General features: G+C 31.5%; 1 protein-coding gene across 2 annotated transcripts in view; it reads right to left on the reverse strand.

The window, feature by feature from the left end:
- The window catches only part of LOC143046398 (uncharacterized), a 99,835-nt gene that overhangs the window by 57,267 nt on the left and 27,112 nt on the right, over positions 1 to 15,456 (reverse strand). Inside the window, exon 1 of one of the 2 annotated variants that reach the window (XM_076219542.1) lies at positions 7,872 to 7,973. The exons of the other annotated variant lie outside the window; for it this stretch is intronic. The gene's annotated coding sequence lies outside the window, so the exon portion shown is untranslated. Of the gene's footprint in view, positions 1 to 7,871; positions 7,974 to 15,456 lie in introns of those variants that run through there. 2 annotated transcript variants of the gene reach the window in all.

Consider the following 15,456-nt stretch of genomic DNA (forward strand, 5'->3'; position numbering starts at 1 on the left):
TTGTACCCGCGAGCCTCCTTAAGGTCTTTTTTATAAAGCGGCAGTTTAACATGAGTAAAAGTGGGGTCTTCCGTTCAAGTATGTCGGATGTAAGCAGCCATGTTCAGTCAAATTGTAGATATTAAATCAGATACCTTGTGGAGGGATAATGTCACTTTCTCTGCGCATAAAAATCTTTGTAGAATTTCACTCTTTCGTGAAGCGATACGTTGAATTTTTTAAGGCAACATTTATTTTCAAATTTCTGTACATTTTTTTTTAAAACGGCATCGTATTACATAACAGATATTGAAGTAGTTTCTTACCTCAATTCCCGATATGACAACCTATATACCAGTATAGTATATGTATTTTTAACATGATTTTGTTCAAATAATGCATGAATTATTTGGCACTGGACGTAATGTCTCTTGATCATGTGCCTTTAGTGATGCTGGAAATCTAAAATTCATTAAAAGAAAACCTGATAGCCCGTTAATGATTTGAAGAGCTTTTAAAGTGACAAAAGGGGAGTCAATTCTGCTGAAATTCCGCTGTGCAATATTCGGATTTATTTAAAAGGCATCGTCGGAGTTTATTAGTACAAAATAATTTACAAAGAAAACGATTAATTCAACTCTAGATTTATTTGTATGTTCGCTCTAAATGAGTATGAAATACTTGCAATTGGACAATAAGCAATGTCAATCAAAAGTTAATTCATATGTTAAAGATTAAACTTGCAGTTATGATAATCATTAAAAACCAGTATTAAACTAAATAACGCTAATAAATGACAACTTCATCACCTGTATCCCCCATAATAGAGTTGCCCTAAACGTTATCGCTTTCATTTGGGACATACATGTATTAGCGCTTAAAGACGCGAGACGTTCTTGCGTTTAAGGTGGTATGGGAGTCTAAAATAAAAATGATAGAATTTGTTCATACTTTGCCAAAACGTAGTATCTGTTGATATATGGTAAAACATATAATAAAAATGATAGGTCACCGCGCATTTTCTCAAGCTACAGGTTGTGACAAAATGACACATTTTGTATGGATTATACAGGAAAAAACACCATTTTGTGATTAGAAACTAAACGAAATGATAGAATTGTAAAATAAATTAGGAAAAGATAGCTTTCAGACAATGCTTTGAGAATATCAAAAGTAAAGGTAGGGTCACCGTACGTTTTTTCCGGTTAAAATACAAAATAGGAAAATTCCATGTAGATTCCTTCAGAAAATGCACTGTTTTATAGTTACACCCCCCACCCCCTTAAAATGCCAATTTTAAAAACATTTAAAAACATTCCAAAATAATCTACACTTGTAAAAATATTAATAATTATAATTTATACTATAAATTGGTTCTTTTAAATGAAAATTCATATTAGATATCTGCATTCCTGCATCAAATTTTGCCAACTTGATAAACAATCCGGACCTTAGGTTCTCTGTTTTTTACAATCCAAGATGGCGAAAGACACCCATACCCCCTTGACAGTGGACACGTTTCGGCAAATAACGATCATCGGACACGCTTGAGGGGTGTAACGGAGGGGGTCGGTGACGACACCTCCCGGGACGTGTAGTGGCCAGTACTTCGCCCCTATTCGACCATTGGGATACCTGATATCAGATTATGGCTGAATAACAGACAATAAATCAAATGAAAACTATATTTTATTCACAAATGTACAATAATTGCATGAATTTAAACAAAGTCGGAAATAAACAGGAGTCAGAAAACTTTCTAAACTGAAGTTCAAAAATAAAGTAATTTCAAATGTAAAACTGAAAAATAGAGTGTTCCCAGAGTTAGTCTTTTAAGTAAAATAAAGTAAATTTGCTTCGCGTTGTGTTTTAAAGTAGTAAAATTGCACCAAAAAGGGGTGACTAACTCTGGCGAACTGCACCGAAGTGGTGGCTAACTCTGAACTCGGGTGGGCTGATGAGTCCGGCGAGTATTTGGAGGCCTGTGCAAGGCCGACTCCGACCGAATATCAAATGATATCCTAAACTTGTCATTAAACAGGGTAACTTTAACAGAAAAGGTACTGAAGAAAAGTTAAATAAATGAATATTCTTAAAACATGATAAAAGCATCAAAAGTTACATACTAAAACAGTTAAATTAACATTCTTTACTTTTATCCTACTATATTTAAATCAAATTTAACTTAAAATAAACATTTACATACTAAATAATTAATCTGTCCAAATTAAGGGAATTAACCTAGGCACATCAAGGCACATCTATTACAATCCTCCCCCCTTAGGACAAATATTAAAGAAATTAATTTGGGAAAAGAACTATTTAAAATAGATGTGGTAAAAAAACAATAAACAATATAAATCAATGCACATAAAATGTCAATAAATGTCACAAAAATGTCAAATAATCACACGGTCCAACCATAGGAAAAGTTCCACACAGTATAAACGTCCAGGAAAAGGTGGTAAACACAAATTATAAAGTATGGTCCATAGAATATAAATGTAAACGGACACAGTTATACTGCATTCAATAAAACACAGTTCTAGATTCAAACGGAAACGGAATGTTAATACGGATAATCTGCATGGTTCAAGTTGTACCAGGTATAGTCCACCAATTGTTGTTTTCACGAAAACACTTTAAACGTGTGTTTTTCGGGTTCTAAAAAGTCCATCGTTGTACCAGGTTAAGTCCACCATTGTAGATCTCAAGGAATCACGTATAACATGTGATTCCGGGTTCAAGATGATCAAAGTTCAAACGTTGTACAAAAAGTAAGAAAGGTGCTCTTGATAACAAGAACTGCTTACTTTATCAGGTGGTTATCTTCACACATAATTTTTCTGCCACTCAATAGATTTCTGCCATGACTTATAAAAGTCACAAAAGGAACACCATAACCAAACTAAACAAATTTAAAACAATAAAACTTGTTCAGAAAGGTTAAAAATCCAAATAAATGAGCAAACTCATAAATAAACCTATTAAAACAAGAAACTGAGCAACAATCTAAACAAACCAACATCTAAAGAAAACACAATCAAATCAAACAACGTTTTTGAGGGTGGATTTGATGGCAAAACCGGCACATTAACGTGACCAAGAAAAACAACAAATCCAATGAAAACTTTGAAACCATACCTACTAAACAATAATATAAACTGACAAAATAAGTAAAATACTAAATATACAAATTAAAACTAATAAAACATACTATATGCAAACTTTAACTGGCTTATCCTTCAAACAAGAAAACTCATCCGTGCTAGAAATCAAATAATCAGATAAACAGCTTTGCAAATCAAATGAAAATAAAGTTTGAACTTTGTTGACAACTTTGCATGATTTTTTCACTTTCTTATGAACTGCAGTAGAAACTGGTTTTTCTGGTTCAACAACTTGAACAAAATTGACACTTTTACAAACTTTATTGGGACAATTAGCTCTGATATGTCCAACTACCAAACAATTAAAACATTTTTTTACTTTAAACTTCTTATAAACCAGCTTTTTAAGAACTTTGACAATTTGATCAAAACCAGACTTCAAACAACTAAAATCTAAACTTTCTTCACTTTCCTTAATTTCACATTCAACAGGTTCAACTATCAAATTAAAAGACTCAAACTCTGTAGCCAAAAATATAGCATCGTCAAAAGTTGCAGGATGCTTGAAATGGACAAACTTTCCCATTTCCTTCTCTAACTTTCCAATAAAAAGATCCATAAAATAAGTTTGCATACTTTGAAAATTATCTGGATATGCACGATGACATAAAAGTTTGAATCTATGTCCAAAATCGAACACAGATTCATCTGACAAAATTAAACAACTATTCAGTTGAAATTTATAAAATGCTATCCTTTCCTTAGGATTAAAGAGTTGAAAAAGTAAACTTTTCAAAAAATCATAGCTTTGCAACTGAGTTGGAGTAAGAAGACGTAAAATAGTTCGTGCTTCTTCTCTTAAGTTGATTACTAGCTGAAGAGCCATTTCATAAAAATTCCAGTTATTCCACAGACTAACTGCTTCAAATTAAATATAAAATAATCTTGTACATCGGCACTAACACCATCAAAAGTACAAGGTTTCTGTTCAAACTTTATCATTTTGAAAATCAAAAATTTAAACAATATCAAAAATAAGTGCAATAAAAATATTCAAACCAAAACTGAGGGATCAGGTATCCTGGTCACGGCACCATTTGTAACGGAGGGGGTCGGTGACGACACCTCCCGGGACGTGTAGTGGCCAGTACTTCGCCCCTATTCGACCATTGGGATACCTGATATCAGATTATGGCTGAATAACAGACAATAAATCAAATGAAAACTATATTTTATTCACAAATGTACAATAATTGCATGAATTTAAACAAAGTCGGAAATAAACAGGAGTCAGAAAACTTTCTAAACTGAAGTTCAAAAATAAAGTAATTTCAAATGTAAAACTGAAAAATAGAGTGTTCCCAGAGTTAGTCTTTTAAGTAAAATAAAGTAAATTTGCTTCGCGTTGTGTTTTAAAGTAGTAAAATTGCAACAAAAAGGGGTGACTAACTCTGGCGAACTGCACCGAAGTGGTGGCTAACTCTGAACTCAGGTGGGCTGATGAGTCCGGCGAGTATTTGGAGGCCTGTGCAAGGCCGACTCCGACCGAATATCAAATGATATCCTAAACTTGTCATTAAACAGGGTAACTTTAACAGAAAAGGTACTGAAGAAAAGTTAAATAAATGAATATTCTTAAAACATGATAAAAGCATCAAAAGTTACATACTAAAACAGTTAAATTAACATTCTTTACTTTTATCCTACTATATTTAAATCAAATTTAACTTAAAATAAACATTTACATACTAAATAATTAATCTGTCCAAATTAAGGGGAATTAACCTAGGCACATCAAGGCACATCTATTACAAGGGGTATGAAATCGGACACGTTAATGAAGTTTTGAATATTACTGACACGTTTGGGAAATATAGACATGTTTGGGGGAATCGGACACGTTTGGGAGTGTTACATGTATGTAATCAGTATATTTGCTAGATTTGATTTTCAACAGTTAAAAGCGTGAAATATAATCCCTTTTTTTTATCCATGGCAACATTTTGCTTTTATTTGCACAAAATATTGCAAACAGGAGGGTTAAAATGTCACATAATGCCCAAAATTTGGATCAAACTAGAATTTCAATGCCTTTGAATCCTCGTACCTTTGATAACTATTTACACCACTGGGTCGATGCCACTGCTGGTGGACGTTTCGTCCCGAGGGTATCCCCAGCCCAGTAGTTAACACTTCGGTGTTGACATGAATATCAATAAGCGGTCATTTTTATAAATTTCCTTTTTACCAAACTTTGAATTTTGTGAAAACTAAGGATTTTCTTATCCCAGCTTAGATTACCATAGCCGTATTTGGCAAAACTTTTTGTAATTTTGGATCCTCAATGCTCTTCAACTTTGTACTTGTTTGGCGTACTGAGTTATAATCCTGGTACCTTTAATAACTATTTGAGTGAAACATTTTCAGAAACTGTTGAAATTAATCCAAAAATGAAGTTTTATTGCACACTAGCTCTCTTAATTGGAAATTCCACAGGGTCCAAAATGCGAAACTACACACCTAATTGTGGAATGCTACCTTAATATGAATTGTTTCCCCTTGACTCAATTGTTAGTATATGTTCTATGTAGTACTAGCTGTAACGATTATAATGGTACCTTAGGTTTTAAAATTGGTTCAGTAATAAAGAGCTTATGAAGGTCAGCAGTTGATGTTGAAACGAAAAAAAAAAGCTTTAAAAAAAAGATGGATTATAGTGAAAAACCTTAAGTCTGTCTTATTTTTGGGGTAAATTTCTAAAACATTTTTGTAAATTAGTTATATACCTAAACAGATCATGATATGAATGAAGGAATAGTAATTTAACTCTGATGTGGTTGGGGTTATGGCTTTTTCCAATCACAGATATTGTGATTCCCAACTTAGAAGAAAAATCTATCCTGATCAAGGAGAAGGAAAACCAAAAGCCTATGAAAGAGCTAATGTCCCTTTAATAAAGGTTCATGTACATCTTTAACAATGGACACTCCAACATTGTACACTAGAACATTATTCATTTTTTACTATTTATCTTGTATCGCTGATCCTTTTTTTTCTGTTTACACCAGCTTCTCTTTCTTTTATAGTTTTTGCTCAAATTTTCTAATTCAAATCAAACCCTTGACATGTTCCCGTTCTGATTGATGCGCATCAGAATTTAACATTTAGCTTCCAGATCATTGAGTCGATATTTTAGGTTTTTCTGTTTTGTAGTAATCGTAACATCCTAGCTATGCTTATATTGAATAATTTAACTATTTATAACTTTTAAATTGTGTTAATGTGTTGTGCATAACTACCTTGGCTACATTTATTTCATAATAAGAATATAAAGACGAGATTTTATCGTCTAGTTGGCGAGTACCAGGAATAAGTAAAGGACTTTTTACAAATATAATATTTTCGACTGTTTAATAAAATTGTTTCTTATTTTAGGCAGATTACCGTAGCCGTATTTAATACAAGCTTTTGGAATTTTGGAACATCAATGCTCTTCATCTTTGGTTTCTTTTACTACTTTGACATGAGTGCACTGGTGAGTCTTATGTAGACGAAAGACGTGTTTGGCCAATTAGATTATAAGCCTGGTACCTTTAATAACTATTAGCATGTCATAATGTTCTATTGTATTGTTAATTTGTGTATTTCTCTATCCTGAATGTTTTTCAATTTATTTGTATGGTAATCCTGTCATGTATAGTTGTCATTTTAGTGTTATATTTAACATTTCCATGAAAGCGGAAGGTTAAGCTTTCCACAAAACCAGGTTCAACCCACCATTTGTTTTCTTGAAATTCCTTGTACCAAATCAGGAAAATGACAATTGTAATCTTTTATTTCGTTTCTCTGTGTATTGCATTGTTGTTAGGTTTTTTGTTGCACCATAGTATTTCTGTTTTTTTTTCGTTGTTTTCCTCTTATATTTGATGTGTTTTCCTCTTATATTTGATGTGTTTTCCTCAGTTTTTAATTTGTAACCTGGATTCGTTTTCTCTCAATCGATGTTTGACTGTCGAACAACGGTATACTACTGTTGCCTTTGTTTTTTTACTATTATGAAGTAACACTTAAAGAAAACTAAACCAACATTATAATTGATAATGACATAATCGTTATATAATAGTTCAACATTATCATCTTATAAAGCATTGATTCTCATCACATAACACAAGTTAACATCCAAAGTACTAATAACGTGTGACCGATGTCCGCTTTCGTACGAATATTATTGTTACATTAGGAGTTTATCAGTTCCTTTCCCGAAAGATGGACGAAGATACCAGAGCGATAGTCAAACTCATAGATTGAAAATAAATTGTCAACACCTGGCTAAAAATGAAGAGAAAAACAGACAAATAATAGTACAGAAGACACAACATAGAAAACCAAAGAATAAGCAACACGAACACAACCGTGCATTCCTTGCATTCCGGCAATTAGTCTCCAATGTAACCTTTTTGTTATTGTTACAATTCAATGAAACCGTAGCCGAACTTCTACTAATGCTATAAATAGAGCTTGAAATAAAATTATGATGCATCCAAATCTTGAAATGTCTAGACTGAATCAGAATACAAAAGGAATAATCAGGTTGAGGAAGATTCTTACAAAGAGGTACTATCAGATTAATATAATGACAATGATTTGTGGATAGATGTTAGGTAATAAATATAGGCAGGTATACACATATATATATCTATATATGTCTCCGGTATGAAGAAATATATTTTTAACAAAGTGTTAGGTAAGTTTAATTATTTAAAAATATCAAAAATTACTTACGTGAATATATAAAGTTTTTTAAACAAGTTTTAAACTGTGTTTATAGTAAATTTCTACTTTCGATTTCATATGTAGTTGTTAGGTTATTTCCCTCTTTTTAAATATGAGCACGACGAAGCATGACATCTCGGCACATAACAAACTCGGAACATGGCAATTCTGCACAGTAGGTCTTTTTACCACCGAACACAATACATTAAATGTTCTTTTCATTTATCTTTTAAATTTGAGCTTAATCATAATTATAAATTCACCCAGCCCAATGAACTTATAAGTAAGCTCAAATAAAACTAAATAATTATAAAACAATTATATTACGTTTTGGAAAAAAAAAATATTCTTCAAATTATCTTTTTGTTGATGAAAGTTAATTTTAAAAAAAGATAATTTTAAAATATATAAAAATTTAACTATTTGTAAACAGAATTGCGTCCTTTGGAATACGATGTATTTGGCTAGTTTTTTAGTATGACTAATAATTAACAAATTAATCTTTTCATAATTATTGTCCATAGATATAAAGGAGGTAGTTAATAAAAGTTCATCAAACATATGTTCTCGTTAAACCAGAATAGAATGTAAAGTCTATTAAAAATGAGTTTCGGTTTTCGGAGTCTTTATGCTGGTCGTTCACCTATATATCGTCTGGCTGCTGTCCTTAGTGGTAATATTCCACATCTGAATTGTGCTAAATTCGAGCATTTGACTTTGGTAAAATTGATTTCTACATACTGTTCCTGATTAAAGGCAGATTTGAAAGTTATAAAAGTACAAATTTTTGGCACTTGTTGTATATTTTCATTCCATATGTTTGAAGAAAGGCGCTGAACGTTAATTTCTACAATTTTCAAATTGATAGCAGTTTTTAAATCAAAACTTTAACAATAAATACTGTTTATATACCCTTCGGCTTCGGCTCAGAGAATATTAACTCTTAGCCTGGAATGTCACATTGTATACCATCTTGTCTGAGACCAGAACAGCACATTGTATTTAACAATATATATACATGACATATGCTTTTGTTTCCTCATTTATATGTATTGGTACTTTTCCAAAATTTTACATATTTTTTAGCTTATCTTTTACAAACATATTTGCATCAATCTTTTCATATTCATAGCAAGATTTAAAAGCTTTATGTACCTTAAAGTGTTCGTATGACCCTCAATTAATGATGTAAAGCAATACAATAAAGTAACAATAAAATCTATTTCCAGACACTTAGGAAAGTTCAATTAAAACGGAAGGTCTCACATCAAATGGCAAAACCTCAAACACATCAAACAAATATTCATGACTTGGTACAGGCATTATCTTGTTCAGAAAATGGTGGATGAAACCTTGTTTTAATAGATAACTTAACCTATGACTTTTACGACAATCGTATACAATTCCATTATATTGACAATAACGCGAGATAAAAAAAAAATCCTATAACACAATAATACAAGGACGCAATGTATAATTTCCGATCCAAGTATTAAAGATATAACCAAAAATAGAAAAACAAATCATTTACAAAGAAAAATAAAAGATAACTATAACACGTACTTTAAAAGATGATAAACAACGCCAGTAACGAGAATATATACTTCAAGACCCTTGTGTTATACTTATGAAGTTGATACGGTGGGCGAAATTGAAATTTAAAAATTAAAATCGTCTCGTTTGTCATATATTCTGGTACTGAGATTACCACTTATGTCAAATTCGAGGTAAAAGTCTGAAATTTCGGCAAGGGAAATCGTGTCTGTTGTTTCTTTAAGTTCTAGTTCTGGGGATATATATTAATGGAAACAAATCAGAAAAGTTTTGCTTGTTAATGTCTCATAATGACAAATATGCGAGTACAGGAATACATCTGTGATAAGTGTTACACATTTAGTCTTTTTTTTTTTTTGGAATACCAATAACTCATCCGTATATTTAATCTGTATAACAGACATACACATTAATATGTTAAAACTAACGAATGTCTGTAATCTTTCTTCCAACGATAAACTAGTGTATATTTGTTCAACTCCATTGTTAAAGATGAAATTGAAACTACTGCAACTGATATATGTATTTGAACCCAGTTTTTTTCGTAACGCCTTTTTAGGCGAGTGATATGAGAGCCAAATTTACATTTTTAATGCACCTACCTAACACACGGCTAAATTATATATCACTGGAAAGCTAAGAATGTGTACTTTCTAAATATCCCGGTCGTCAAAAGAAATTATGGTGCATTTCTTTTTTAAATCGAGGTCAAAGGTCATAGGTGCAATTTTAATTCACGGTTATTTCCAGTAGAAAAATCGAGTCAAAACAAATGCAAAAACGAAACAATTTTACAGGAATGCTGTATTACTGTTGGGAAAATATATTTCTATCATAGTATTAATTAATTTTGGTTGATTTTGACGGTAACGCATGTTACGTAACGTTTTCTCTCGGAGTCTTCGAAAATCAACCATTAAGTCACACAAATGTATCTGTAGTCGCCCTTGCATTATCTAAATCTTATAATACCTCCATATCATTTGATTGCATGTATTTACAAACATATATCAGCAAATTTGATATAAATAATCCGAAACAAAATATTTGAAGCAAGGGGGAAATATAACATATGACGTATTTTTAATTGTTTAGAAAAGTCCCATGATGAGCTGTACATTAAAATAGAGGAAGAGTATTGTCTCCTGTTAATTTGAAAGCCTACCAACTGCTTCAAGATCAGACAACCATAGGGCAAATTTTTTGTATTATTTTAGTGCAATATGTTGAGGTTGGATCATACCGCAATTTCATTTACATCACTAAATCAGATATGATAAGAATACTAACTAACATTACTAAAATGAGTAAAGTGCTACTAGTATATTTATATCAACAAAATTGTGACAATTTTAATATAAAACATCACAAGGAAAATTGCGGCGGAGTTAAACATGTTTTTGGAAATCTCAACCCTCCCCCTATACCTATACCAATGCGTGAACAGATCAAATGTTGTAGAAATTTGGATGACATCATACCGGACCGATGTTGCCTTTTAGCAAACCAAAGTCATACGGATAACTTTTATTGTTTCTGTAGTTAGGTCGACATTGTCTTGGATAAAATTTTGACCCCAGAAGAAAAATAAAGCCATGTAGAATGTATGCCCCTTTTTCAATTTTTCTAATCTCCTGAGCAGTCACACTTGTTAATAATTATCAAAGGTGTGTCCATAAATACGGTGCATTTGTAATAATAAACCTAAATGAAAAAGAGTAAAAAAATATATTTATAGATAATATACATTCTGCTAAAGCCATACATCTAAGAACTTTGTCAATAGGAATATCGTACGCTTTATTAACTGCCGCAGATGCGCCATCATCCAAAAGACAATACAGAAATGTTTTGGAAGCAGGTGTCATAATTTCAATTGGATAATCCAGTGAAATATTTTTTTTCTCCATCTGATTGGATTACAACTTTACCCTATATCTGCTTCCGTTAAATACTAGTAACTGCATAAAGTGCTTGCAACCAGTTTCGCAGTCACTGCTCAGATCTTTAAATTTGACAGACTGTATATCACAGTCATTTTAAACGAGTAATTTTCCGTCATTACGGCAATAGACAAAATTATAGAGCTACTGTATACAATATTGGAAGTACCTTGGCCTTGTTGATGCTGTATACATGTAACTATAAATTGACCATATATTTTTAGTTCTTGTTGAAGCTGATATGTTGTGTAGTTTTCGCGGCGGCGATCCTCGGGCAGAAATTAAGCCCGGTTAACTGATCAAGTGATTAAAGTTGTGAACCAGAATACTTCCTTGTATACAGGCACGTCATCTTTAATCGTCGAAATGTTAGTAAAAGCTGTTTTATTTTCAGAATTAAATAGCTCTTTACTTTCTGATTTCAAATTTTGTAGCAAATATTTAGCGATGCAAGCTCGATGGTATAAGGATTTAATAGTAAAATTATCATGAGTTATTTTGTAAATCAGATCATTGTAGGAGATATATGTAGTAACACTCAATACAGCTTGAGTTTGCTCCTCAGAGGATACTTTATGAAGTTGTGTAACTTGCTTATAGGCTTTATACATTTGCAATATATACAAACAGACAAATTAGAATGAGTTGTAGATCTACTGCCCTCGTTGATATATGAGAAGAGACTGGTCGGTAGAATTGGTACATGTATTACAAAATCTTTGTACAGACAAAACAGAAGATGATAGGTTGTGCTTACTTTTGAAATATTTATAGCAACTCTTATGATATTTTGTATTTTCAAATGGGATGTTTTCATTTTTTTCATATTCATCGACCAGTCTTCTGTAAACTTCATCTTTTCGTTTTCCCACTGCGGCAATACAACTGTATCTTCATTTAAGTGTTTAACTACATAGTTTCTATGTAGTAAATACATGGACAGACTATGCATATCTGCGTCAATCAATGGATAGTTTTTGATTTTTAGCATAGGAATGGTTTCATTGTGAACTGGACTGTGAAAATTTGACACGACTCGGAAGATGTTCTACAATTTTCCGATACGATTCCTTATTTAGAAACGGGTGAATTCTACAGAACTCAAAAACTATGTTTTACTTTGATTTGATCTTAATTTCGGACGATTTTATATCTTTTTAAGCTACACTGAAGTTAAAGATAGAAATAGGACCGTTTAAATATGATTTATCGTACTCTAATAGCACTATTAAGTACACGAAAATCGACTAATATATTCAGTAAAAAAACGATAACGAAATAGATAAGGGATTCCGGAAACTATAGTGATTTACCCAACATCATAAAATTACAGAAATTCGTGATTTTAAGAAATGTTGAGATAAAGTCTTGATCTTGAATGAAAAAACGATAACTGATGAGTAATTTGGTGTGTTCTAAAACGGATAGAGTGCAAAAGCATTTAATAAAAATTTAATTGTAGATCCGAAAAGGTCAGGATTATGAAAATTTTCGTACAAAATGTCAAATATTTAGAAGGAATGCAAAAGCATGCGGACTTACAGTTGTAAATATTGTTTTTCATTATTCTAAGAATCTAATTCACTTAATTATTCTGTCTAAAAGAAGAGATACGACTTATTTTCTTTGCTTGAAAAACATGTCGTAGTTTTATAATTTTCAACTAATTTCTGAAATAAACGTCAATTTTACAAAAACTGCACCGTACGATTTTGTGACGACCGGGCAAAAATCAAAGTTAAATTATTATTCTTTCATTTAAAAAAGAATTTAGCCGTGTGTTAGGTGGGTGCATTAAAGTCCATAACTAGACGTCTTTTTCAAATATAACACTCGCCTATTTATTATTAGACAAATATCTCTTTGGAACGATAACTGGTAGTGTAGTATAAAGAGTAGATAATCACTTCGGAAAAAGATGACAAAGTCACTTTCAAAAGATCATAATTTTTTTTCCAGAAATCAAAAAATTGTTTCGATACTGAAGAACACCTATTTTAATCTCTCAAAAATATTTAAACGTCTAGAGGACTATTTTTATCGATATCAAGTGTGTTAAAGGAAAGGTAATTTATGTTATATAACATTAAATCATTCATTATAGTGGTTAATTAATACAATCAAGTATTGAATAAATTAACAGATTGAGGTTTCAAACACAAATTTGTAAGTGTAAAGTATTTCTACATGAAGGAGGTAAATTGGTTCATTTCGTTTGTAAGAGTGTTTGAATAAAGATGCAATAGATATGATAAGTTTATTTACAAGCACACGGTCGATGCCACCGCTGGTGGGATTTTTTTTTTCTTTTCCCCGAGGGTATGATAAATAAATTTACTGTTAACAAAACTTTGAATTTTTGAAATACTAAGGGTTTTCTACCTCAGGAATATATTACCTTAGCTATATTTGGCACAATTTTTAGGAATTTGTGATCCTCAATGCTCTTCAACTTTGTACTTTATTTGGATTTTTTTTTTATTCGAGAGTCACTGATGAGTCTCTTGTAGACGAAACGCGCGTATATTAAATGTTAATCCTGGTATTTATGATATTTTTTATACTGTTAATTGTGACAGTGTTCTTGTAAATACTTTTAAATAGGTCTTTGCAATATATAGAGAAATATTTTCAGATTGTTCTAAGATTTACAAAGCAATATGATTGCTTCAATGTTGTCTAAAGGAACATCACTGTTGCTATTATTCATTGACATTAGATATTGTTAAACTAGGTATCATTCGAGGGGTTTTATTTTCATTTCGGTGGCTTTCGGCGCATGATGACCTCTCCATGTAGCCCTCTGTATGACCTCGCATCTGGGATACTACAAGTTGTTGTATTACAAGGAGACCATTAATGTTTGATTTCCCGCATGCGTTAAACCACCAAGGTCCTCGTCGTCCCTAACCACAATGATACAAGTGAAGGTCGTTGTCACGTTCAACTTCTCTTGACGTAAACTCCATCCCATTACTTTCAGCAAAGGCATTACCTATAGGAAATCATGATAGTTAATTTAAAACAGGTGTCGCAAAAAGGTACATTTTTGTTATTGATTACATATAAAAAAAAAATAGATTAATTGACCCTTGATGAGTAAGTAACAATATTTAAAAAAAATTCAGGTTGATCTTCTACAGCAAAACTGGAAGTTACACTTAATCATTATTTGTGCCTTATTCAATCTGCATTTTTTTTTTAAACTAGCTCAAGTAAAATGTTGTCGGTGTATTTTTAAGTTTTTAACACATGTCAATAAATGAATTCCTTGTGCTCCATTTTTCAGTGTTGTTGCTTGCATTTTTCAATTTCGATGTTGTTTCATTCGTTACCAAATTTGTCAATCCTTTGTCATGAGATACGTTGTATAATTTCTAAATCATATTAAAGAGTCTCGAGGGTACAAAAAATCAGCAAAAATTGAAACATTTGTTTTTTCATTATTTTTTGTTTATTACACTATTAATTTAGTTGTTACCTTATGAAATGGTACAAAAATCAACCTAAAACAAATCAATTCGTTTTGGTCCCAGATGATTTAAACATTTATATATCATTGAAAAAGCTCCAAATTATCCCCCTTTGGTAAAAAATGCCATTTGTTTGCATAAAAATTGAAATAACTTTTTTTAACGAATCGGTGACCTAGATTTTTTATTATTTTTTTCAAATGAAATGAACTCAAACTAAACTATTGTAAAATTTAAGTGCTTTCTGTATTTTAGTTTTTTTTTATTTCGATTTTACCCTTTTTTCTCCTTTTAGTTCAACAGAAAAAAAGTACCTTAACAGAAATGCGTGCTTCTTTCAAAGGCAAATTGTAATTCAGTTCTTGTCATTTGTTGTTGTGCTTCATAGGTGTTTCTTGTTATTGTTCTTTATAGAAAATAAAACTTTGGTTTCTGTTTGTATTGTTTTCCACTTGTCACTTTGGGGACATTTATAGCTTCCTATTTAGAGTGAGCCAAAGCTATGTGTTGAAGGCCGTACATTCACCTAGAATTCCTTACTTGTAGTACATTGTCACTCGAATGGAGAGTTTTCTATTTGTCACTCATAACACATTTTCTTATTTATATAAGTAAGTAAATGGG

This window comes from Mytilus galloprovincialis, chromosome 9 (genome assembly GCF_965363235.1).
Source record: "Mytilus galloprovincialis chromosome 9, xbMytGall1.hap1.1, whole genome shotgun sequence".
Lineage (NCBI taxonomy): Eukaryota > Metazoa > Mollusca > Bivalvia > Mytilida > Mytilidae > Mytilus > Mytilus galloprovincialis.